General features: G+C 36.5%; 1 pseudogene; it reads right to left on the bottom strand.

Annotated features, from left to right (window-relative positions):
* Nucleotides 1-22571: 22571 nt before the first annotated feature.
* LOC149192978 (putative UPF0481 protein At3g02645 pseudogene) lies at nucleotides 22572-24251 on the bottom strand (annotated as a pseudogene).
* Between the last annotated feature and the right edge of the window lie 2301 nt (nucleotides 24252-26552).

Raw genomic sequence — 26552 nt, 5'->3', positions numbered from 1 at the left:
TAAATATTCACCCATCCTACAAATAATCATATCACAGCTCCATTTCTTCATATTTGGGCTCCTTATACTATGCACCAAACTTATTCATAGGATTAGAGTCTTATATTTTTCTATAAATCCTCTCTGCAACATATATATCTTTGCATACAACCTTCAATTAATTTGTAAATCAACGAAGTTAATTGAGACATCTGCCTATTATTCTAAAAAGGAATTATATGCATATAAACATCATTAGATCAGATCTCAAAGGTTAAATATCTACCCATCCTGCAGAAAATCATATCATAGCTCCATTCCTTCATATTTGGGTTCACTATACCCTGCACTAAACATATTCATTATATTAGAGTCTTCTCGCCCTGTCGTGCACTCTTACTCAAAACAAATTACAAAACATCTCAATAGAGACACCCATATATGTTTTGGGTTGATATCTTTTTATAGTGTTTTGATCCTCTAATACCTCAAGCCAAAAACCAAGAATTGTTGAATACCACACATAGATAAACCAAGGAAATTGTTGACTAAATCTATCGAGTCCTGCGTCCACTTGGTATTTTCTTTTTCACACCTTTGGATTCTTTGTAATACCTAAGCCTTACCCTGCACTAAACATATTCATTATATTAGAGTCTTCTTGCCCTGTGGTGCACTCTTACTCAAAACGAGCTACAAAACATCTCAATGGAGGCACCCATATATGTTTTGGGTTGATATCTTTTTATAGTTTTTTGATCCTCTACTACCTCAGGCCAAAAACCAAGAATCGTTGAATACCACACATAGCTAAACAAAGGAAATTGTTGACTAAATCTATTGAGTCCTGTGTGCACTTTCTATTTTTATTTTTCACACCTCTGGAATCTTTGTAATAGCTAAGCCTCTACAATTCAAACATTAATCATTGACAAATCCATCACAAACAAACAATCCATACAATCCATACAAATTATGATGACATCACTATAGGTTGAGACATAGACATATAACTGATTGTGATGGTTATAGTTATGTTAACATCATTGTAGGTTTCCATCAAGGACAACACCAAAGCCACAATGCCAAGATATATATATATATATATATATATATATATATATATATATATATATATATATATATATATATAGATATATATATATATATATATATATGTGAGAGAGAGAGAGAGAGAGAGAGAGAGAGAGAGAGTTTCACCAAGAGGCGTTATACAAACCAATATAAACCAATATGAGAGAGACATTATGTGACAATGTGACATTAAAACAAATAAAATAATACATAAATATTATTTTAAAAAATATTTCATTGTCTGTCATAAATAAAATACTTAAATGTCTACTTTAAATAACATGAATTTATATCAACTTTATATAGAGAGAGATAAAGAAATTGATAGTAAACATTTCCTAATTTTAACCACAAGTGTTTTCTAGTACATTTTAGTACGAGGGAGATCCATCGTCAACACTGGTATTGGTATTTAAAAAAAAAATTAAAAAAAAATCATTTTCAATTATAAATATTAGAAAATTAAAGTAAAAATCTACTTATATTTTTACTTTTTCAGCAAGATGTATAATTACTTCACTTCTCAATGTTTCCTTTAATAGAGAGAGAGAGTGTGTGTGTGTGTCTGTGTGTGTGTTTTAATGTTGACCATAAAAATTTTCACTGTCTACCTTATCTTGATTCTAAGAGAGATTTAAATATCAGGGGATTTGATCCCTCTTAAACTTAATAGATCAAGGGTTAAGATGGATCTATACAAATTATTGTATAACTCACATTAAATATATTATTACAATAATTTTAGTTTTCAGAAACTCCATATTATACTAGAAAAACACATGTTTACAATTTCTTTAATAATCAACTATATAATACACTTTACTCTTATAATACTAGTGTATCCATATAAATTAAATGGTTGATAATGCCTCTAGGCATCAATCAATAATAAACATAAAAAAAGTTCATTATACATCTCATGTTTTAAAGTAAAAAAGAAATCATAAAATCTAACTAAATCATAACTTTGTTTCATAATAATATTATTATTAATACTATTAATTGTAAAAATAAGACTATATAAGTTAAATATTTATATATTTAAAAAATATAAAACAACATTCTTAATGATGGTGATTTTCCCAACTTTACCATGGGGATCCATATTGGGAAAATAGGTGTAGTTACAATACCATGGGTTAATAGCATGTATTATCAATACCACATGTTCAAAGAAACGTAACCAACTTCATATGAGACCTGCACATACTAATTAATCAATTTAATGAAACGGAAAAAAAGAGTATGACTACTTTGGAGATAAATCTTAATCTTTGATTTGTGAGTACTATTATGAATATTCTAGAATATTCCGTTTAGATGAAATCCCTACTATTCACTTAATAATTATTGATAATTAAATTAAAATTTTAAAAACTACAACCCAAAATAAACATACGTATAGACATAATATTAAAATATAATTTATTTTAAAATTAATTATAAATTTTATATTCTATAATAATTTTAATTAATATAATTAATTTTACATTTTTATCAATAAAAAATTTAAATAAAAAATAAAAAATATATATATAAAAAATATATTTATTATATTAAAAATAATAAATATTATTACAAAATATATAATAACCATTCACAATTTTCTGTTTCAATATGTGACTTAATTTTATAAGCTTTACACAAACACACAAACGTTTTTTAAAAATAAATATAAAACTATCACTTGAAATAAATATGTGAAAGGTATACATTAGGAAAAGATTTTAACAAATACCTATCATCCTCCGATATTGGTCAACCCATCGTTCTTCTCCCCAACCTTATAGCGCACCATGTTGTTTCTTAAGTAATGTTCGAGTTGCTCCTTGATAATCTGGCTGGCTGATTAGCGCACCTACATTGGCAAATCGTTAACTGCGATTATTAGCTGGTAAATTCATCTCATGCTGTCTTGGTTTTCACCTCTTGACGTCTTGGTTTGTGCTTACCACTATTCGATTTGTTGTTTCCATGATCTATACAATTTTTTTTGGATTCATGTTATGTGGATAATATTTTTACAAGGTGAGTGGATCTTGCAACACATTGAAATGTGAAATAGTAGTATACCAACTGGGGATGACGAAGAGATCATATGCTCGGCTGAGTCTTTCAGTTTCAGTAGAGTAGATCTTCTTATGTTTTCTTGGCTTGAGATGATTTCAAAACATTTGTTTGGTTTCTGGGATGTTTTTGCCATTTGGAGAGCTCAAACTATTATGCGTGGTTTCACACTTTGGTGAAAAAATACAAAGCAACAAGACCATCCATCGTGGAGGGTAATCGACTTTCTCAATCCATGAAATTGTCTGCCAAGGGTTCAGAAGATAGATCTCCTTGTTCAAAAGAAGCTTGATGAGAACTGTTTCGAGTTGATAACTTGCACTTCTTACACTTTCCATAAATTTGTAGTGGTTTAAATAGGTAAGAGAGAAAATGCCTTCATTGGTTTGGCTAAAGCAGTTTGGATAGAGGAGAAAAGGTAAATCCCCTAACATTTGGAAACTTTTTGATTGCTTTATGATAGATAACATCTTGCTCATATCAAGTACATTTTAATTATGGCTTACTCTCATATATGCTACTTCTTAATTAAGGCTCACTCTCAGCTTCAAAAGGTTTACTCTTTTCATAAGTATTAACCAGCATTAGTTTGCAGAAACACGATATAACTTTGAGCGGTTTCAATTTGTAAATCGAAAGCTTTGTGGCAAATCGAAAAGTCACCAAAACAAAGATTCTACTATTGTCACTTCACTAGATGTAATTGTTTAATAAACACTAGAATTGTGTGGATTTTGGAGTATGTTCTTAAACTGATTATGTTTGGTGAAGAGTTCATAGTTCTCACATATAAGGGAATACGTTGACAGTGCAAGACTTATAAGCATCAGTCAATGCTTATAAATAATGTTTAAAAATAGCATGTCTCAATAATTGATCATCGTGTTACATTATATTTTCGAACTTCATATAAAAGAGAGAAATAGAAGTGTGCACTGCGATTGCATTGTGCATAAACATAGTAAACTTGTTGACGTAAACATTTCCCATAGTTTTCAGTTGTCACAAAACTCATTGCATTTGGTGTAATACAGAGATAATAAATACCTCTGCAAAAGGATTTGGAGAAAAACCCTATATAGAAAAATAGATGATGTGATGCAGGAGCATCTGGTTAACAGGGTGGAGTTAGAAAGAAGGATGACATGGTTTCTAAGAAGGACAAGCGGAGTTAGAAAGAAGGATGACATGGTTTCTGAGAAGGATAGGAGACATAGCTCGCAGAACGGACAGCAAGTCTGTTTCGTTTTTATTTTTCAGTTAGTTTTATTATTATTATTTGTTGTTTTTTTTGTTTCTGGTCAAAATGCCTAAAATGCTGTAACAAGTTCTAATTAGGAATAGTAATAGTAGTTAGAGTCATTAGTCACTGAACAGTAATTTACTATTGGAAAAAAACGGACAAAGGGAAACAAGCTAGCCATAAAGAAGTGTCAAATATGTAATAACTGTTGTAACTGATAATTGAACAACTACCAGCAGTTATCCAACTGCCTGGAAACAATGTACAAGAACGAGGAAAAGCAAGCCCATAGGGGTTCAGCAGGAAGGAGAGTAATAGAAATAAAATACATTTTTCATTTCAGTGCACAAAAACAACTCTTACGTGCGTCCTCAGAAAAATAGAGACTGTACATTTCCATGCTGTGTCAATAATTCATTTTATTTCATGTACGAAATCCATTACAATTCTTGACAGACTACGAACTAGCAGAAGGAGAAACAAACACACGAGAGGTGACACCGACCAGCACCAGTTACGAGTTCGGCGCCCAGACAAACACAGTTACAAGGTATGCAAACGAAACTGAAGGTGAACAAGTTTTCTTTCCGCACATATATAACATTTCATCTCAGCATAAATACCCATAATAACAGTCCATCTCAGCATACAAAACAGTGTTAACGCAGCCTTCAAACCCTATCTAGTTTATGAGCCTAGGGTTTGACAAAAGTCAGGAACTCAAGCCACGGCTAGGACTATACACCACAGTAGCCAGCAACCGGAACCAATGACCAATACAAGAACCTAATGCAGACGAGGAATAAGAACAAGTCTACCCGGAAGGTGACCAGAACAGTCGGACGCCAATGCCATCGACCCAGTGAGCGGCTTCACCTGTAAAGAAACGAAGGGTGGGAGGGTTAGTTTTCCAACCCTTGAAGGAAAGCTAGAACCAGAGAAACTGAGAGAAAAAAGAACAGAGAATAAGAGAAGGTAACCATACCTGAAGGTGAGCCATGACTGCAAGCGAAAACCTCGAACAAACAAGCCCTGCTCACAGAGGAGCCGAGCCATTAGAATCTACATAAACTGTGGTAAAGAAATCTAGCAGAGAACGAGAGCATACCTGCTAAAATAGCCGAGAGCCGAACAGGGTAGGCCACGGAATCCATCAAACTTGGAGGCTGTCGAACCGAAAGTGAACTAGAGTGCCATTAACCCATAACGTTCAATCGACCATGGACTTTTGAGGAAAAAAATGACCAGACAACACTAAGACAAACGACAAACCAGTGGAAAGCGCCAACGGCAGAGAGACAAGTATATAAACGAACAGAGACAAACTTACCGGGGAGGTATCAGACCATCGGGCAAACAAACCGGACCAGGAGCAACAGAACGCAGTCAAGCACTTGCTATACAACAACAGAACAGGCCGGGACCGCATAGGGTCTCACCACAGACCAAACATCAAACAACAAATACCAAAATCGCAGAGACTGTAGAGCCAACCACCGGATAACAATAACAACCCCAAAGGCACGAACAGGGTGAAAACCCAAGCGGAGATTTACCAGGATCCCGAGGAGGACAAATGTCCACCGAATAGACCATTCCGGTACATGCAAGTTGATTGTAAATCAAACCAAAATTAATTCCAATCAAACGTATACTGTCCAGTTCGTAGAGAGGATTACACATCAGCTAAGGTGAGGCGGGACCACGTGGGCTGGCCCCATCAAGTGGTATCAAAGCACGTTTAGAGGAAATAGAGGAAGATGGAAGTACAAAGACGAGGACGTGGAAGAGGTGCACGTAGAGGAGCAGATGAAGGATTGAGAGAACAGCTGAGAATCCTTACAGCTCGCTTAGAAGTAGTGGAGGCGGGTAGGCGACGAGACCCAGAACTTGGGGATGACAGTGAAGACGAAGCAGCAACTGTTACAGATGGGTCAGAGGAAGAAGCCCCAGAGTTGAGGCTGTTGCGATCAGTTTTGTTAGCAAGCAGCAAGCCCAAACCGGAGATCCCTAACTATGATGGTAGTCTGTCCACGGATGTCTTGTTGGATTGGGTGAGTGAGTTAGACAAATATTTTGAGAATGAGGAAATCGGTGAGGACAAAAGAGTTAAATTTGTTGTGACCAAGTTGAAAGGACACGCTGCCCTATGGTGGGATAGTGTCCAAGCGGACAGAAGGCGAATGAACAAACTGCTGATAAGAAAATGGCCAAGGATGGTGGCAAAACTAAAGGGTAGATTTTTGCCTAAGGATTACCAGGTCAAGCTTTATCGGCAAGTGCAGAATTTCAGGCAGAAAGGTATGACTGTACAAGAATACACAGAAGAATTTTATCGTGTGAATTTACATGCTGGTTATACGGAAGATACTCCCGAAAAAACAACAAGATACGTGAATGGCTTAAGAATGGAAATATTGGACGAGATTAGCATTCTCTCTCCCCGGAGTGTTGAGGAGGCCTTTCAAAGTGCTGTGAAGGCGGAGGAGAAAATCAACAGGAGACAGAACAACAGGAGAGGGAGAGGGAATGGCAGAGGACGAGGACAGTCCTATGGTAGAGGGAGAACTGCCGCGAACAGCGAGGAAGGCAACAGTTCCAGAGCTTCAGGGACAACAGAGAAAGGAGAAAGCACCAGAGGAGGTTGGCCATATCAGTGAGGACGAGGAAATGGCCGCGGAAGAGGGACTAATGTCCAGTGCTACAGGTGCCATAAGTGGGGGCACAGATCCTTCGAATGCCCAGAAGCTGAGCATGCGGGCCAGAGGGGAACACTTGTTGCACAGCCTGAGGAAGCTGAAGCACAACCCCGGGAGGTAGAAAACATGGCAGAAACAGGGGAAGCTTTGATTTTAAATAAAGTACTGTTGAAACCAGCCAAGGAGGTGGCTGAACAGACCCAGCGAAAAGCACTGTTCCGGACAGTTTGTAAATCACATGGAAAGTGTTGTAAATTGATAATAGACAACGGAAGTACAGACAATTTGGTTGCCAACAAAATGGTGGAAAAGCTGGGACTGAAGCGACTCAAACACCCTACACCTTACAGGGTGTCGTGGCTGCAGAAAGGCCACCAGCTATTAGTAGATGAGTAGTGTGAAGTTGAATTTCACATTGGCAAATATCATGACACGGTGGTCTGTGATATTATGCCAATGGACGTGTGCCATATACTGCTGGGAAGACCGTGGCAGTATGATCGGAAAGTGACACACGATGGGAAAACAAATTGTTATAAATTTGTAAAAGATGGGATTGAACATACACTTGTACCCATCAAAGAGGAGGATGCAGTGGAACCGAGCGGAACAAAAGCATTATTAATTGGAGGAAAACAGTTTGAGAAGCAGGTTGAGGAAAATGAAGTCAATTATGCAATTGTGAGGAGGACGAAGCCGATGTTGCTGAACACAGAAAAATCAGAACTGCCTAAAGAAATTCAGGAGCTGTTGAAAGAATTCCAAGACATTGTAGTTGATGATTTACCTGATAAATTGCCCCCCAAAAGGAGTATCAGCCATCACATTGATTTTATACCGGGAGCAAGCTTGCCAAACAAGGCAGCATACCGGATGAGTCCGGAGGACAATGAAGAAGTTTGCAAACAAGTGCAGGAGTTGCTGGATAAGGGACTGATCAGAGAAAGTTTGAGCCCCTGTGTGGTACCAACAGTACTTGCACCTAAGAAGGGTGGAGAATGGCGAATGTGTACAGATTCGCGGGCCATAAACAAAATCATGATTCGATACAGATTTCGCTTGCCCAAAATGGACGACATGATGGACTGTCTTAGTGGGGCAGCTTATTTTACAAAAATAGATCTGAAGAGTGGTTATCATCAGATCAGAATTAGGGAAGGAGACGAATGGAAGACATCATTTAAAACCAATGAGGGACTGTACGAATGGCTGGTCATGCCATTTGGATTAAGCAACGCTCCTAGTACTTTCATGAGATTGATGAACGAGATGTTAAAGGAATTTATTGGCAAGTTCGTGATAGTTTATCTTGATGATATCTTGATTTTCAGTAGAACGAAGGGAGAACACCTTCAACATGTTCGAAAGGTGTTAGAGAAGTTACAGCAGAACAAACTACTGATAAACTTGAAGAAATGAACTTTCCTGCAGAAGGAGCTGGTCTACTTGGGATTTGTGGTTGCAGAAAATGAACTGAAAATGGACCCAGAAAAGATTGCAGCAATTATAAATTGGCCATCACCAACAAGCTTGTTTGAGGTACGTAGTTTTCATGGACTGGCAAGTTTCTATCGGAAATTTATTAAAAATTTCAGCGAAATCTGCGCGCCAATGTTAGAGACCATCAAAAAGGCAAGTCAACCTTTTTGCTGGACCAAGGCTGCAGAAAGCAGTTTTCAGCTTTTGAAGCGGAAGATCACGGAGAGGCCAATCTTGAGACTGATCAACTTTAATAAACTTTTCCAGGTTCGATGTGACGCAAGTGGAATAGCTATCGGCGTTGTGCTCAGTCAAGAAGACAGACCAGTGGCGTTCTTTAGTGAAAAACTAAATGAGAGTTGGCATAAATATTCCTCATATGACAAGGAATTTTATGCAGTGGTCCAAGCTTTGAAACATTGGAGACACTACCTACTGGGCAATGAATTTGTTTTGTTCTCTGATAATTCAGCATTACAATATGTAATGCAGCAGCACAAGTTAAACCATAAGCACGCCAAGTGGGTAGAATATTTGCAGAGTTTTACTTTTGTGTTAAGGCACATAAGTGGGCAAGCCAACAAGGTGGCAGATGCATTGAGCAGGAGGGCCTTGCTCCTACAGGAAAGCAGCATACAGGTGATGGGATTCGAACATCTGAAGGATTAGTATTAGACGGACCCAGACTTCAAGGAAGCTTTTGAAGCCTGCCAAAATCCCGTATTGAGAAATGCAAGCCCATGGTTGGATTATAATTTCCAGGAAGGATTATTGTTCCGAGGTGGGCAGTTATGTATCCCGGACTGTTCAATGAGGGAGAATATAGTACGAGAGAAGCATAGTGGAGGATTAGCAGGACATTTCGGGATCAAAAAAACTTTGGAGCAAATCAGACATTTTTACTATTTGCCTAAAATGAGCCGGGATGTACAAAGATTGGTAAACCGGTGTAAAGTCTGCCAACTGTCCAAGGGACACAGTCAGAATACCGGACTTTACACACCACTACCTGTTCCAAGCAGGCCATGGGACTCGGTCAGCATTGACTTCGTTCTCGGACTGCCTAGAACACAGCGGGGGTATGATTCGGTAATGGTGGTGGTAGACAGATTTTCAAAAATGGCTCATTTTATTCCTTGCCGGAAAACTAGTGATGCCACGTATGTGGCACACCTGTTTTTCACAGAAGTTGTTAGATTACACGGCTTACCCAAAACTATCATTTCAGACATGGGCGTAAAGTTCACAGGACACTTTTGGCGCACCCTGTGGAAAAAGTTGGGCACGCAATTGAATTTCAGCTCTGTGTATCATCCGCAGACTGATGGACAAACGGAGGTGGTGAACAGGAGCTTGGGGAATTTATTGCGGAGTTTAACTGGAGAAAATTCATGATTATGGGATCGAGCTCTTGCCCAGGCGGAATTCGCCTATAACGATTCACCCAATCGTAGCACTGGACTTAGCCCATTTCAGATCTTGTATGGCATGCATCCTCGAGGAATACATGAACTGCGAGATCTGGGAAAGCTGGAGCGGAGAAGCGCAGATGGGGAAGATTTTGCAGAGGCCATGAGTGAGCTTCATGAAAAAGTCAAACCGAAGTTGCAGGACAGCGTACAGAAATACATACAGCAAGCAGACTCAAAACGACGAGAGGTGCATTTTGATGTGGGGGACGAGGTCCTTGCGCATCTGCGCCGGGAACGGTTTCCTAAAGGCACATATAATAAGTTGAAATATAAAAAAATTGGCCCATGCAAGATCCTACGGAAATTTTCAGCCAATGCATACGAGATTCAGCTACCACCGGACATAGGCATATCACCTATTTTTAATGTGGCAAATCTGTTCCCATATCACGCCCAGGCAGAGGATGATATTGCGGTACAACCAGAACGGGACACCCAGTTAGAAAGCAGTTCTTGGAAGAAACAGTTACCTTCGGCCCGGACCCATGAAATTGAAGGAATCCTCAGCACCCAAGTAGCCAAGAAGACGCGCAGGAAGGAATATCTGCGTTACCTCGTCAAGTGGAGAGACCGTCCAATGGAGGACAGCTCGTGGCTCGATGCGGCACAGATTCAGAAGGCTGGTTATTCGGTGGAGGAACTCATGGAACAGAGCCATGAAATTTCTTTTACCCCGGAAGCCTGATGCAGGAGCATCTGGTTAACAGGGCGGAGTTAGAAAGAAGGATGACATGGTTTCTGAGAAGGACAGGAGACATAGCTCGCAGAACGGACAGCAAGTCTGTTTCGTTTTTATTTTTCAGTTAGTTTTATTATTATTATTTGTTGTTTTTTTTTGTTTCTGGTCAAAATGCCTAAAATGCTGTAACAAGTTCTAATTAGGAATAGTAATAGTAGTTAGAGTCATTAGTCACTGAATAGTAATTTACTATTGGAAAAAAACAGACAAAGGGAAACAAGCTAGCCATAAAGAAATGTCAAATATGTAATAACTGTTGTAACTAATAATTGAACAACTACCAGCAGTTATCCAACTGCCTGGAAACAATGTACAAGAACGAGGAAAAGCAAGCCCATAGGGGTTCAGCAGGAAGGAGAGTAATAGAAATAAAATACATTTTTCATTTCAGTGCACAAAAAAACAACTCTTACGTGCGTCCTCAGAAAAATAGAGACTGTACATTTCCATGCTGTGTCAATAATTCATTTTATTTCATGTACGAAATCCATTACAATTCTTGACAGACTACGAACTAGCAGAAGGAGAAACAAACACACGAGAGGTGACACCGACCAGCACCAGTTACGAGTTCGGCTCCCAAACAAACACAGTTACAAGGTATGCAAACGAAACTGAAGGTGAACAATTTTTCTTTCCGCACATATATAACACTTCATCGCAGCATAAATACCCATAATAACAATCAATCTCAACATACAAAACAGCGTTAACGTAGCCTTCAAACCCTATCTAGTTTATGAGCCTAGGGTTTGACAAAAGTCTGGAACTCAAGCCGCGGCTAGGACTATACACCACAGTAGCCAGCAACCGGAACCAATGACCAATACAAGAACGTAATGCAGACGAGGAATAAGAACAAGTCTACCCGGAAGGTGACCAGAACAGTCGGACACCAATGCCATCGACCCAGTGAGCGGCTTCACCTGTAAAGAAACGAAGGGTGGGAGGGTTAGTTTTCCAACCCTTGAAGGAAAGCCGGAACCAGAGAAACTGAGAGAAAAAAGAACAGAGAACAAGAGAAGGTAACCATACCTGAAGGTGAGCCACGACTGCAAGCGAAAACCTCGAACAAACAAGCCCTGCTCACAGAGGAGCCGAGCCACTAGAATCTACATAAACTATGGTAAAGAAATCTAGTAGAGAACGAGAGCATACCTGCTAAAATAGCCGAGAGCCGAACAGGGTAGGCCACGGAATCCATCAAACTTGGAGGCTGTCGAACCGAAAGTGAACCAAAGTGCCATTAACCCATAACGTTCAAACGACCATGGACTTTTGAGGAAAAAAAATGACCAGACAACACTAAGACAAACGACAAACCAGTGGAAAGCACCAACGACAGAGAGACAAGTATATAAACGAACAGAGACAAACTTACCGGGGAGGTATCAGACCATTGGACAAACAAACCGGACCAGGAGCAATAGAACGCAGTCAAGCACTTGCTATACAACAACAGAACAGGCTGGGACCGCATAGGGTCTCACCACAGACCAAACATCAAACAACAAATACCAAAATCGCAGAGACAGTAGAGCCAACCACCGGATAACAATAACAACCCCAAAGGCGCGAACAAGGTGAAAACCCAAGCGGAGATTTACCAGGATCCCGAGGAGGATAGATGTCCACTGAATAGACCATTCCGGTACATGTAAGTTGATTGTAAATCAAACCAAAATTAATTCCAATCAAACGTATACTGTCCAGTTCGTAGAGTGGATTACACATCAGCTAAGGTGAGGCGGGACCACGTGGGCTGGCCCCATCATGATGATTCTTAATTAAAGGTGGTCATAACACATGATAAAATATTTTTCTATGTTGTTTGAATTTGATAGTGTTGTTAGCAAGGAAATGATAGAAGAGATAGGCATTCATTTATGTATACACAAGCCCTTAATCTCAGGGATATGTCCAGTATGCTAACCCAACTTCTCTGTACAGTTAATGAGGTAATGAAAATTTTTAACTTTTTATGAATTTCCCAAACTCAACTTGGATGTCGATATCACATTTGTATCAGTGTGACTTTAACATAAGCTTTGTCCCAATCAGACTCCAGTAATGTAATTTATGATCTTTTAAATCCTTATTAGGTCAAAATTATCATTTCTCGTTTCCCCTCCACTTGGCACCCATGTAATCCCCACGTGGCATGCCCAACTACCTTATTCTCTATCTTATATATCTTATATATATTGATATGCCAGTCAATTTTAAGTCAGACCGTTAGAAATTTCATAAAACCACCACAACCCAAGACCCGGAACCAAGTTCGAAATGGTCCAGTCCCAACCTCTGCGGCGGAGGTATCATATACACATTATAGTTAAGGAGGGGGCTTATCTTTAATATAATCCACCAGCTCGAGCCTTTCTTAATAGACATTGAAGCCTACACGCTCATGTATATACATTTATGTCAGCGCAACCCCACTTGATTAGCCCAAGAGCTTAAGTGCTCTCCTCACGCAACGTGACCATCCCCAAGACATAGCTCCCGAACCTTTAATTCCTTGCAGCATACAATATCCACCCGCGACACGTCAATTTGTATGGTGGCCTCATCAACCAAACACTCCAACCCACAATGTCACCCCGGAGTTGATTCATCCCGACGATCCATAATATGTGCTCAAAGGGCTACCTCTAGATAACAAACTCCATGAAGGGAATTTTCCTGTTAGTTGCTGCATCAATTCATCGTCTATGTTGGTCGTGTCTTTGTCTTTTCAATGAAATGCAGGAACTTTCTATGGAGGTTTGCCATTACAGCAAAACCCCTAGTTTTTGGTAACTAGGATCCCCAGGGTGGACATTACCTATTTTATACAGGTGCCATGATTCTTCCAACACCCCCTCAAACGTAACTCGGGGAATCGAACCTTGGTCAAGCTCTGATACCATGTGGAGGTTTGTCGTTACAACCTAGTAACTAGGATCCCCAGGGTGGAAATTACAGATTCCATAAAGGTGCAGTGATTCTTCAAACACTTTCCACATCATCCTTGCCTCCTCACCATCATCTCCTTTACACTATCATCGCAGTTTGTCGTTACAACCTAGTAACTAGGATCCCCAGGGTGGAAATTACAGATTCCATAAAGGTGCAGTGATTCTTCAAACACTTTCCACATCATCCTTGTCTCCTCACCATCATCTCCTTTACACTATCATCACACTCCTCCCTTCACGTGCTCCTCCTATAACCTTCTGTGTTGGTACATCTCGGAAACATCATCCCGACCCTTTCCTTCATGTCACACTTAAACTTCTGGGGAGTTCGTCCTTTGATGGGTTTACTTAATGGAGATTTATTGCTACTCTTCCCATTGCTCGCATTAAGGGACAAGCATCTGCCCAAACTAAACAAAAACCAGCATAAGTCTGCCAGTGTTCTCTGACTCTAATTATGGGGATTAAACCAGCTGCCATAACACAGCGCTCCTGCAACACTGCAGTATATATATATATATATATATATGTGGGGGCCACTACGACTGCAGAAGAACGGGTTTGGTCATAATTGAGTCAAACACACCACATTTCATACTGCCTAAACTTGTGCATGAATATACATGCATATATTTCTATAATTTTATGGTCTTTCTCTCCCTCCCGTCCACAACCATTCCAATAAAAAATTCCCCGTATTTTTACATTCAATGCAATGAGCCCCACTCCTTAGAATATCAATCGTACTAGTGAATCCTATGTTGTGCAGGGAGGTGGACACGGGTCTTCCTTCACAGAGCCTTTTTGTACAAAGTCTTCCTTTGTTTTAGTTCAATAGTTAAGTTTCATGCTTAATCTATCAACACACGTCCTGATGCCTTCCCCAATGCTTATCCACAATAACCGCCCAATTTTGTTTAATCTGACCGTACAACACTAATCTGTATACGTATATTTAAGTATAATTCCCTGCATACAAAATGTTAGTGACAAATCACAGCCACAAGGAACTAGTCCAAAGTGCGTCCTTCTATTCATTCATGAGTAAATCATGCACCATTCAGGTAACCAATACAAATATGAAATTCACGGTTCAAACATATATTAAATGGCACATCGTACATGTACAAAAACTTATCAGTAATGAAGACTAAAGTTGGCCAAATGAGTCTACGACAACAGCTTCCACCCAACTATACACATCTGCAGCAGGTTCTCACTTACGCCTGTCACCCTAGAGGAAGACTCCAAAGACTGAGGAGGTTTTCTCAAGGGATTAAACACCAATTGTTGGTTGAGACAAGGACTCCATTAATTCTCTCACCTTCACCCACAAACTGATTAATAGTCAACAAAATACAGAGGTAATCGACAGACCTTCTTCCTCTACCCTCCCATTGTTCAACAACCAACACACTTTAAGGAGTCTAGAGGCTTCACCTGCACCTTGAAGTTTTGAAGACTTGTGACACACTGGTTCCAGCCACTGAAGGGAATCCAAAACCCATTATTAAAACCAAATGAAACCAAGTAAAGGAGACTCCAGAACATCCCTTACTAGGAATCCAAGGATCATGCCTACACCTCAAGCTGTCAAGGGAATCTAGAAAAGATCCTCTCTACCCTCCAACCCCAGGGAATCCCAAGAATTAAATTATACTCACTTGGAGAGAATTTCCATCGTACTCCTATTTCTTTCTCTATCAAGATGTATGAATCTTCCCTTAGAGTTTTGTTGCACAAGTCTCTCCCCACTTTTCTGAATCCTTCCATTGTAATTCCTCCTTTTCAAGGTTCACCTCTCCTTATCTTTTCCGAGCTACCCATGCAACATTTCTCATAAATTCTTTGTCCCTTTTGTCTCTTCAATATTTCCAAGCAAACATGCGTAGTGTCCCTTTTCTTCATCTCCTTTCATTCAAAGATACTAGTCCATTATAATACACCAATCAACCTTTAATGGTTGTCATAGAACTTTCCAGATTTCTTATTACACATACTAGTCCATTATAATACACCAACCAACCTTTAATAGTTGTCACAGAACTTTCCAGATTTCTTATTACAGAGAACTCTCGATCTCCCAAGCAAGTAACCATCCTCAACCCCTAGAATCCGTGTCCATTGACTGTGCCCATTTTGTTAAATATTTACATTGTATACATAAGAAAAAAAATATAACCAAGGCCGTCACACTTTCCATCTAAGAATATTGTTAATTGGGTCAAGCATAAAGCTTCATTAATTTTAATACATATTTTATATGTGGTTAACAACAAATAAGAATATTGTTAATTCCGTCCAGCATAAAGCTTCGTCAATTTTAATACATATTTTATATGTGGTTAACAACAAATATTGGTTTAGGTTGTGGTGTAGACTATCGTTACCTTTACAACTATCCACATGTTTAGATGCTTAGTGATTCCTCTATTACCAATCCTCTTCAGGATCCAGATACCAATCCTGTACAACTCAACCTCCTATGCATATTGTCTCATACTCATTACAACTATCCACATGTTTAGATGCTTAGTGATTCCCCTATTACCTGCTTCTTCAGGATCCCAGATACCAACTCTACAACTCCACCTACTATACATATTGTCTCATACTCATTATCATGCCTGTGAGGTCCTCATTATCTTCAATCAATATTCGCACATATTCTCTTGGACATAATATTGTAATTCTAGCAAAATGAGTGCGTTTGTTCATCGGCTTTTTTAGTTGTCTCTACAGTCCCTTCATTCATAACCCCTACTAATTCCCCTACTCTAAATGAGATGAAAGAGCCATGTATCTATGCACTACCTTCTGATCCAAAGGTTTTCGATGTGATTTGACTGCCTCATCACCATCGATTCAAGGATGAGTTATGAAATTAAAAATTTATAAATACAATAAATATATGGATGTCATCAATTCAAGGATGAGTTATCAAATGACAGTTTGATAGATCCAAGAAATATATGAATGTGGGTATGGGGATCACTATAGCAGCTCGTATGTTAATTTTCCTGGAGGATGGAGAGAGAAACGGGTTAATGTTATGTAAAACAAATGAATGCTATAAAAAGGTTAATTATAAAATGATGTACAGGGATTTTCAACTCAGTGTGGATATGGGCTTGTGGAATTTCATTTTTTTTAAATCAACGAACAAGATTCAGGGTTCATGTAACATATTTCATCTGATTAGAAAATTTATGGATATGATTTAAGTAGTAGATGATAGTTAATAACAAATATAAGTTATTATGGTTTCCATCAATTTTTATGGGGTATTGTTGCTCCATTTCATCGGCCTGGGTGAGATGAGTGGAAGCTCCACTTGGACATGAGCATTTCTTTCGTTCATGATTATCTATCTCTCCGTTCCCATTACCATGAACCTTCCTTTCGACTTTGCCTGGACTTTTCTCAAAACGAATCTGAAATAATATTTTTTTTTAAATTAAACTAGTCTGAAATATTTTCTATAACCAAACCAATCTGAAATATTCTTTACTAAGAGGATTGGCCATTGTAAATGGAATGACAACAATTATAACCAAACCAATCCGAAATATTCTTTACTAAGAGAATTGGGCTTTGTAAATGGAATGACAACGCATTATTTGTTTGTAGAGGCGGCTCTTAGCTACAAAGTTGGCCAGGCATTAAAATCACAACCTGCTTGGATAATCTGGTGACGCTGATATTTCAAGCATTGCTTCTTCAAATGAATCCAACCAATTAGGATCCTATGAGAATGATGTTCCTTCACACATTGCTCGTTTGTATTTTTAGAGTAAAATGTGAAATATAATTTTAGGTATAGGCTCATCTGATTAATCCGAGTTTATATTTATGTGCGAGTTGCATAAACCATCAGATGTTTAGACTAAGATTTATTTATTTTGATAAGATTTATGTTATGAAATTATAAAATTCTACCTATATAATTTTTGCGATGAAGGTCTATGAATTCCAAATTTTGCAGGATAACGCAACGTCGACGTTGAAGAATCTAGCAATAAAAAACTACGTAGGTTGAAACATGTCTCAGAAGGACTAGAGAAACTGAGGAGCCTTGAACAACTAGAGCTCGACGAGGACCTGCAAGAGAACCTGTGGAATGGGAACTCTTGGAAAGTTCTTAATAGTTGCATAAAATAATAATTTTTTAGTACAGCTACGACTAATGTCGTAAAATCTCAATAAATTGTTTAGAAAATGGCCAGAGGTAAATATGATCCAACTGAATTCTTGAAAAATTATTAATATGATCCCACTGAATTCTTGGAAAATAGTTAATAATAATAGTGTTAATAAAATTTTGAGTCTATCCTAATTTTTTTGGTATCCTTTAAAAGTAACACAATTATATGAGTAGAAAATATAGATTAATAAACAAAAAGGGAAAAATGAATTTTATAAATTTATATCAACTACATTTATGAATATAATTGTGTTAATATTTTAACTTTATTTAAACAATATATATTTTTTTAACACTTCAAATAAAATCTTTAGATATATATTTAAATAATGTTACAACTAAACATGTCTTACTTAGAATTCTTTCATATACTAATTGACTTTGTTGGAATTCCTTCATATAAATTAATTATATGAAAAATTTGATCTTCTAATCTCTTTTTTATATTTCCTAATATTTAATCACTTAAATTATCTTATTAAACATAATTTTGATTTACGAATTTTTAAATATGAAAGAATATTAAAATTTAAATACATATACTGATAAGAATAACAATATTAGTAATTACATATTATTTGTTTTATGGATTTATCATCATCAAATAAAGATGAAAAAAATGGAAACTTCAAATATTAACATATAGTTGTAGCAAAATGTTTTTAATGTGTTGCTGTAAAGTTTGTTCAATGTAATGTTAAAATATAAAGAAAACTATTTCCATGTAATTTTTTATGAATTTTTATTTGTGTTTATTATTACATTTATTGTGTTTAATGAGAATTAAAAAATTATTGTATAAACTCTTCTCATGTAGTAGCAATACATATGTAATGGATTTTTCTAACTTCATTGTGATAAGTTATTAATTAAAAATTAAATATAGAGTATCTTGGAGTCAGTATTTTGATTGACCATTTTCTTATTTTTGACCAAATGATACCTATTAGGAAATCGCTAAATATGATTATCTAAGATGACATGTACAATAAGTTCATGAAAATCATTTAGGCAACTACATAGGATGGGCTATGTCTAAAGATGATGTTTTAAGTTGATCATTGATGGATGGACTCACTGTCCAATATTCATACATGCTCCTTAATTTCATGTACATTCATTGTTCTTCCCTAGATTGGTCCTCACTAGGTTCACATAGACTTTGAGTGGAGCCAAATCACCAACGTTACCAATTAGGCAATGTTTGTCGATTATTCCTTCTTCAATAGGCCAAGACAAAGGAACACTTCATATTGCACTGTGCCATCTACTATAAAATTTGTTAAAATTTATAATTATTTATTGGAGGAGCTTGATCATGTGAGTAGTTGTAAACTTTTCCACTATAAATTCCCTTCAACAAACCAAGTCATGATCTTATCTTATCAAAATCCATGATTATATTCTGTCTTGGTGGCTACTACCACATCTTGGAAAGAAGGGTCAAGCCTCAACACTAATGACAATAGAAAATAACTTTAGCATTTAGGGGTAGTGATCTTTGTTCTGGATTTCTTCTCATGACCTGCTTTCAATTGCATGAATTTCTATAATTTATTCTTGGGAAATGAAAGAACAATACCTTTCATCTTCCCCCACAATTTCTTTTACAAATAATATTATCATGCCATTCAAATAATGACTATAGTTTTTTCCATATAAATGACTTTAAATCTCAAAGTGTTGTGTTTTTGTGAAAATGTAATGGAAAATACTTATGGGTAGTTAAAATGAAACTCTTATGTGCCTTGCTTCCATTAAAAAAAATACATTATATCATATTCATGTTATTAATGTAGATTTGATTCTTAGACATTAAAATTGGCTTAGACTCTAATAGAAAATTGAAGATTATGTTGGAATTCATTCATCAACCCCTCTTTGAAGGATTTCATAATACAATTTGTTGTGTACTCTGAAATTTTATTCTAGTTCTAGATTTTTATTATAGGTAAGAGCATTCATAAACATGGAAAGAGGGTGAGTGGGTAGAAAAATGGACTTATGGCCTAAGTTCCTTGCAATTATTTGAAGTAAGAATTTATTACAAGTGGGTTTCGTGGGATGGAAGATGTCTTTGCGAGGAACCCTCTTGATACCCCAAAAATTCATTTGCATCAAGTTATGGTGATAGCATTGGCAAGGCCACCACCCATAGCGTTAAGATTGTTGAAGAAAATTGTAAAAGTAGAAGGGCCTTTGGCTCTTTCTACGGGCATGGGACCTCTTCTAACATCTATTGTCTTATAGGTAACTTGTTATTTCCTATGCCCAGATTAATTTTTTGTCCCTTTTGTTTCGATGGGTTTTCACTATCCATTCATGCATACGAAATGATAACAATTGTACATCATGTAATGATACCTTACATGGATGAACTAGAGACGTGATTTTCCACTCCCAATGAATGTGAGAAAAGATATAATATCTACATTTGGTGGCGTATTGACTCTATTTATGTATGATAGAATGTAAGGGGCTTTTTTCCTTATTATGTAATTCATTTTGGTTTTTGGGATGAAATCGATCAAGCATGCACTATTTGATATTGTGATACCCTTGAGATAGTTGCATTCCTTGTTCCACATGAAAATTTGCATAGAGATAATGTTTATTTTATCATTTTTGTACATTACTAGATTCCACATGATCACATTATATTGAAACCCTCTGGCATACAGTGCAAATGGAACGTGAAACTTAGAACTCATTATTGTTGGCAAGTTACCCAATTACAACATTTTGAAACCCCAAGAAAATCATGTAATGCTAAATTTAGAAATAAATTGGACCATAACCCATTAGTAAAATTAAAAGTTAGGTATGAATATTACTTTCTTTATTGATGAGTATTTGTAGGTTTTATTTATGTATTTCATATATTACAAATAAACAAAATGTAACATTTATTATAAAAATTAATATATATATATATATATATATATATATATATATATATATATATCTATGGTCACCTACATTTCATAAAAAAAAAATTGGCAAATGTCTAATTTTGGTTAATTTCCACAATTTTTTTCATATTTTTCCATGTAATTTTAGAATTGTTTGTGTCCATCTATTCGAAAAAAAAAAAAGAAAAATAAAAGGAAATCATTGGTGTAATACATTTATCTCTAAGTTTGAGATACCAAATGGCCATTCTTTTTTGTTGAGTATATCTATTTGGTTTAAGTTCTTTGAAAATAAAAAGTGTATTTAGGAAAAAATGCTAATTATACTTATATCTTTGTTGCTCATTCATGTTTCTCATTCTAATTTAAATAGATAGAGATCAATTTTCAAATTCTTTATGCGTGTATCTTTGTTGCTCATTCATGTTTCTCATTCTAATTTAAATAGATAAAAATCAATGTTCAAATTCTTTATGCTTGTTAGATGAGTAGAATGTAAAAAATCTACAAAGTAACTTCTTGACTTAATACTAACAAATATGTTACATGCCATTACACATTATTCAACCATACATATCCATCCTCTATAGATTAAAATGTAAATTATATACACCACAAAGAGGTAATACACTAAACTATATGCATCACAAAAAGGTAATACACTAGAATTTATATGGTTCAAAAATCTTATTCTCCTTACATTTAAAATGAAATTATTTCTTCATCCCTTATGTTCTTTTGTGATACTAACTGCGGTCCATTTCTATTTCTTATTGATTTAAATCATTTATGGTAGTGCTTGCAATGTTTAAAATAATATATCTTGTTAAAAGTATTTTTTAGGACTGAATTCCTTAATTAATTTAGATTATTATGATGTGGTAAATAAATACTGGAAACTTATTCTGAGGAGCAATATATATAACATGTTACAATATTATAAGGCCACTTTTTCATACTCAGTGCTTTATTCCATATTCACAACAAAATAACAAAAGAGATTATTTTCAAAATAATTTTTATCTTACTCTTTTAGAAAAAATACTTTACAATTGAAAGGAGCCTCATTGTTCCACTAACGCGAAACCTTCCAAAAGTAAGTTCATTCTTCCAACTTCTCAAGCAACCTCATTATTCCACTGGCAAAATACCTTACAAAGATAAACGTATTCTTCCAACTTCTCAAAGTCTCCTATCCCCTCATTCTCAAAGTCTCCTGTCCCCTCAGTTCTAAGAATCAAAATTGAGGATAAATAAGCAAAATTTACACTCTCCCTTTTGAAATTGTGTGCTTTTTCTACAAATTGTAAGAACTCATCATCAAATAAGATCATTTGAATCCTAATATCCTTTATGTTTGCAACTAAGGATATTATTATTAATATGAAAGCTTTCCTTAAATCTTTTATTATGTCTACAGAAATATTATTACGTTATCTAATGGTGAGATATAACATTTTAATCTATAATGCATAATTTTTATAATAACCCCCAAAAAATATTGTAATTTAATAAGAAACTATTTCTTGGATTTTATAATAACCCCGAAAAAAATATTGTAACTAAATAAGAAACTGTTTCTTAAAGATTACGACGTTATTTCGTTTACTGTTTTTACATTGAAAAATAATTTTAATCGACATTTGAAAGAATTATTTTATTTGACATTTGAAGAACTACAGTAACAATCATGAACGACCTGTACGATTCCCATGCGAACCTCTAGTTGTGCCAGAGATTGGAATCGCTTAACGACTTCTTGCAATCATATACAGAGCAAAAGGCCTGTAAGCAATTGAGGAGCAAAAGGATTGCCGCAGCTACGAGAGATAGTAATTACCATGACCCGAATATATGTTCACTCACAAACTCCACCACAACAACATTCCATTTGCTATTATAGTATCTCCTCAAATCCTCTATAACATTGTCCAAATATCGAACCTTTGTGAGACGGACGCACTTACCCATACCGTTCCAGAGGTTCGCAACCTCTCTGTCGCTCTGGAGGTGGTTCGATAGAATTCCGCTCTCTCTCAACAATCTCACGTCCTCTTCGGTGTCGATAATCCCGTTCATGAAATCCGTGTATCGCGTAAAAACCATCGCCCCGGGAGCGGCCGAAGCTTCGTATGCGACTAGATTTCTCAGGATTACCTCTGTGTTGTTGTCCAACTTTACTTGTGGAAGGTAAAGTGTGGCAGTATTTTCGTCAAATTGTATCGTGTTCAAGTCGCCGTTTGTAGGAGCAAATTTGATTCCTGCAGAATATAAATCAGCAACAGATGGAATCGCCAGTTCGTCTCGCGTGGGCGGTATGATCTTCAGCGATGATTCTTCCCCTTGTCCCTCCTCCTCAGTTTTGGTGGCTTCTTTATTGACAACAAATGCCAAGACTCTTTTCAACGCACTCAAAACAGGTAAGTTCCCAACAGTAGAAAGAAGACGTAAGGGCAACTTTATCACGAGTTGCGTAGCCCTCCCGGTAAGCGCTCGCCGAGTGAACATTGTGAGAAATAGAAGGGGTCCAACATTTAAGGAGGAGAGGGCATTCCATAGCGAACTGAAGGCTCGTTTAAGGGTTGACATGTCCTCTGTAACATGCCCATCGTTCCCTTCATCGTTTTGAATTAGATTTTCCTTGCTGATATCGGGAACGATAGCGTAGTACAGCACCTCCAGGAGGTGGCCTCTCTCTTTTGTATGGATCTTCAAGTCTTCGGGCAGTTTGAAGCTGAATGGCGATAATTCTCGGCACACAAGCCTTAGCAATTTGCAGAGCCTCTCCTCTGCCTTGGTTTTACAACCCAACTGCAACTCCAAAAGCTTTTGCAATACAAAAAGCGGTAGCTGATTTTCGAGCATCATCGGATCCCTCAAAACGGAGTTGTGAGCAGCGCTGGTGCCCGTCGGATGTAACACTAACCCTAGTTGCTTGATGTCCGCGTCTGAGGTTTCATCGGCATGTCTGACATAAAACTGCAAACACTCGAGAAGGAAGGCTGCGTTGAGAGCCATGAGCCACGCCAAGGTTTCTTCTTTATAGTCGATAAATTTGTGATAGCAGCTCCTTATTTTCCAATCGTGCTTCTTAAGTTCCTCCACAACCACGGACTCAAATTTGCGACCGTCCATTCTTTTCTGAAATCTACGGGCGACTGCAAGTTTGTGGCGCTCCATCTCAAACAACTCTGATCTCCTGTGGTGATGGGGGCCAATGGAAATCGATTGAGGAATGTACGCTTCCGGCTTCGCTGCCAATAATTCTTTCGGGACATGAAACACCGACATAGAGAACTTCACTTCTTCATCTTCTTCTTGCTGTAGATCCATACTTCTTTTGACCTGAACAACCCAGCTTTTCTCATCGATATTCAGTTGAACATCGGCGTTGGATTCCATGTTTGGGAGTGGCAGAAAATCAACCAGAGGAAAGCAAGGAGAAAATGTAGGAACTACGACACAGGTAAATGACTGCGCATCTTCTTATGGAGGCTATGTGGTCAATGAATACAGAGGTCGGAGGTAATGAGTGAGCCGTTTTACAAAATTTCCTTCACTTGCACTTAAAGATAAAGAACAGATGAACTTTCTTTTCAATGACCAACCCCAAGAGATCCGTTCATCGTCTTTATGAACACCATCTTCATATGGTTGTGTTTCGCTGTTTTAATTTGGCAGCCATGTGCGCATATGTTTGGTGCGTCTGGTTGGATCACATTGTGGGGCTGGGGATATTCAGGCTTTTACCGCACGCGTTTGTAACGGAGTAGAGATCTTCGTAGTTGGAGTAGTGTTTTGTGGTTTTTTTTGGGGCAGCATACTTGAAATCAAAGTATATAATTTAATTTTCAATTCCAACATCCCAAACATATTTATCAAGACCTATGGCATTTTACCAAATCAAAATATAAAATACTCTAACCTAAAATAGTCAAGGTCTCAATAATTATAACACATTAAAAAGCCAATGGCATTCACCTTGACAACATTTATCATAATTACTAAATTTCTTGTAGGTTGGAGTAATACTTTTTTTAATCTTTTATCTGCATTAATATTGTGTTTTTCTTTAAATGGATATGTGATACTTCTTACTCATCAAACCATTTTTATAATGGGAAATTCTTTGTCGTTAAGAATTTAGAGTTAAATTATGTAATATATCAATCACAAGAAAATTACTAAACGTTTGTAAGTACTTCACTTATTTGGACATTGCCAAAGATAAACCAAATCTCAATTAATTATCCTTTGTTATTAGTTAAGGGTCAACCCCAAGTTGAAAAGGAAAATAAGATGGTTGTTCAAATGAGATATTGTTCTCCCTCCACAAACATCCCTAATATGACTTTTATCTCCATCAAAAAAACCCTAAACCTTAATATAACTTTTATCTCCATCAAAAAAAGCCCTAAACCTTTGAAGTATCTATCCTAAATCCAACTAAAATTTTGTTTTTTCTTTAAACCTTTTGTAGCAAGTTTCTTCATTGTTATTTTTGTTCTATGCAACTTTTGAGACCTAGCTTCTATTCTAGTGTAACCATATATTTGAGACCTAGCTTCTGTTCCACTGTAACCATAGATGCCAAAATCCAATGTTGAAAGGATAAAAAAATGATCTAAGACTGAGATTTTTGTGAGCTTTGCGAAACATTCCCAACAATCTACACCACCAGGTGTGCTCTACATAACCCCTTTCATTGTCAATATATACTCAGGGACAAAGTCAATCTTCGAAATAATGATAACGTGCACAATTCTCAAATTTGATATATGGTATATCCGTTAAAGGTAGGACAAGAATAATAATATAATTTAATTTTTTAAGCGAAACCAGTAATCTAAATATATATAAAACTTAATTGAAATTGTTATAAATTTGGGATTTGCTTTTAAGAGAAGCGCAATTAATGCATAAATTTTCCGGGAACAAACAGATTTTGTTGGATGGAAAAAAATACAGACCTTCCATCGTTGTAATATATATATATATAAATATAATAATGAAATAAAATAAAAAACATATTTTATAATATTTAGTTTATTCATATTAACAGTTTACCATTTCGTAGATTTTAATTTATAAATCTTAAATGGCTATAGATAATTTTTCCTTGAAGCAAATGGATTTTACCATGTGCCGAGTCAAGCAATGCTTTACTTTCCACTTGTTTATAGTAAACGATTTTGTTTCATTGTGGACAGTTGTCTTGGGGATTACGGTTTACATTGTTTCCCTAGGTGATACTTTCTTTATGTTTCACATGATTATACGTGGATGGATTGAAATGGTATTGAATGAAGTAGGTAAAGGAATTCATCATATAGATTTTTAGTAGGGATACATAAATTTTACTAGGTATATATTTATGGTATGATTTGTCATTATTAAATAGATGGTGTATGATAGATTTGACAAATAACTAAACATGAGTGATATTATAACATATTAATATTTATTTAAGAGATTAACAATTTTTAATAAGAGGTAGGATTGGAGGGGTGGTAGTTTGTCGAGATGAACATTCCAACGTATTTGAAATATTGAAAATACAACCAATAATAACGCCACATAGCACACATTATGATAAGACGTCGGTTTGCTCAAAATTCATTCTAAGAGGTAAGTAATTGTGTTAGGGGATTCATGGGTGAGAATTAGACTAATAAGAAATAAGCAAAATCAAAAACATGTAAG

This window comes from Pinus tabuliformis, chromosome 2_2 (genome assembly GCF_031772625.1).
Source record: "Pinus tabuliformis cultivar Carrire ecotype Pingquan chromosome 2_2, CPIR1, whole genome shotgun sequence".
NCBI lineage: Eukaryota > Viridiplantae > Streptophyta > Pinopsida > Pinales > Pinaceae > Pinus > Pinus tabuliformis.
This window is presented reverse-complemented; position numbering and strand designations above follow the sequence as displayed.